Here is a 2,019-nt window from a genome sequence, read left to right as displayed (position 1 = left end):
GGCGATTAACGGCCGGTTCGGTTCGGTTTGTGCATGCCTAGGGAGGACGAAGGTAGAGGCGGCGAAAGCGACTAAGAATGGAGACACCTGTTCAGAAGGGAGGAGTGTGGAGGCGCAAGAATTTCAATTGATTTTTAAAAATGAATTTAAATTTGTGATGGATAATTTGGTCAATCGGTAATTGTTGGGAAAGAAATAATAAGAAAGCAAAATAGAATTTTTTTTAAAAAAACAAAATTTTTTTTGCATGGCTTGGTTCGTTCTATATTATGAAAGATTAGCGAATTAAAATCCATATTTTGAAATTTTTGGTAAATTCAAGCACATAGCATGCTAAACTTTTAGCTATGAAATAATCGTAAACAGGTACAAATTTATGATACTATAATTTACCATTTTAAAAATTATTAAGTTGATTTGAAATTTAAGTAAACTTTGATGATATTTTGAATAATTTTAATGATATGAGTATAAACTAGAATGTGCAAATGGGCCGTGGGAGTGGGGTTTAAAATGGCGCCAAACAATTGGGAAGAAAGGCGCGAAAAGCCTTGACCCTCTAAAATCTCAAACTCAGCAAGATGGGCAGAGGCGCTAAGCTTTAGAGCGAGAAAATAATGTTCGACAGCAACCAATTTGACTCCACGCCCAGCTTCGTCTCTTCGCAAACCGCCGATCCATCTCCCTCCTCTGCCAAGGTAAATCTATAAGCACAATCAAAATTAACTAAATTCTCCTTTTCATTTATTTCATCATTCTCCATTTTTCCCTAGTCTCGAGATGCCCAGCCGATGCATCCGGTAACGGTGAAGCAAATAGTGGAAGCGAAGCGAGTCCATCAGACGGCGACAAGTCGGATATCCTCATCGACGGCATCAACGTCTACAATGTGCGTTCTCCGATTATATATGATTCAATTTTGTTGATAAAGCTATTTTGTTTTTAGATTTCAATTTCGATTTATTTAAAGTGCTGCAAATTAAATCATCTAATAAAGGAAATCTGCTGATTAACGGTGCCGATGTCTGAAACGGATGGCGAGTGATTTCGTTTTCCCACTGTGTTTGTTTGTTGAATCCTGAGAGAAAATATCAACTAGAAGTTGTGTGCATTTCACGAACCTTAATGAACTGGCTCCTAATTACCTATTTTATGTGTGATTATCACTCAACTGCTATTTATCTTGCAAGCTGGTAGTAAGTTCACGAAGTCTATTTCTGATACATGTAAATTTTCAGGTGAAATTGATGGGAATGGTATTTGACAAAACAGCAAGGGTTACTGATGTGTCATTCGTGATTGATGATGGTACAGGGCGTATTGGCTGCAAGAGATGGTTGATGAGTTCTCTTATTTGTTTTACTATGGATATTGATCTTAATCCTTTAGTGCTAGCTTTCGTTACCATTGCTTCATAGTTTTTTATGTTTGTTTGTTATTTGGGGTTAATGATGCACAGGATACCCAGGAAGTGGAGGAATTAAGGTAAATTTTAGTTTCGAAAAACGAACACTTTTCTTGTGATTGTGATTTTCTTTTTGGTTTGACTAAAAGGTCTTTATGCTATGTGCCAGAGATGGGATTTATGTACGAGTTCATGGCCATTTGAGCAGTTATAAAGGGAAAAAGGAAATTGTGCTTTATGCCATCAGGTGAAATTGATTGCTACTTAATCACTTTGATTGTTTGTAGGAAGAAGTACATTTCTACTTTAAGTGTTATGTGTAGTTGAACATAGGGATGCTTCTCTGGTTCATAAGTTGTCCCCTAGAATCTAGCTTCTCCATTATTTTTATGTCTGAAAGATCAGGATGAATAATATATAGTAACACTAAACCAACATAAATATTTATCAAGTGTGATGAAGTATATGTGCATGATAAAGCAATTACAGGTATGTACTCTTCCAGGGGTAAAGAGAAAAGGTTTGTTAGCTGGTTGGTTAGTATACACTAGTATTAACACCCGAGCTATGCACGGGACATAAGAGTTTCAAATAATGAATATAAAATATAATAA

The 2,019-nt window shown here is 36.1% G+C and overlaps 1 long non-coding RNA gene across 1 annotated transcript; it reads left to right on the top strand.

Annotated features, from left to right (window-relative positions):
* The first annotated feature begins 561 nt into the window (after positions 1 to 561).
* On the top strand, positions 562 to 1,333 carry LOC121747607. Its single transcript, XR_006039235.1, has 3 exons — positions 562 to 698; positions 774 to 889; positions 1,239 to 1,333. It is a non-coding gene; the product is annotated as an uncharacterized LOC121747607 (long non-coding RNA).
* Positions 1,334 to 2,019: the final 686 nt, after the last annotated feature.

Source organism: Salvia splendens, chromosome 9 (genome assembly GCF_004379255.2).
Source record: "Salvia splendens isolate huo1 chromosome 9, SspV2, whole genome shotgun sequence".
Taxonomy (NCBI): domain Eukaryota; kingdom Viridiplantae; phylum Streptophyta; class Magnoliopsida; order Lamiales; family Lamiaceae; genus Salvia; species Salvia splendens.
Note: the sequence above shows the minus strand (reverse complement) of the source record. Positions and strands in the feature narration are given on the sequence as shown.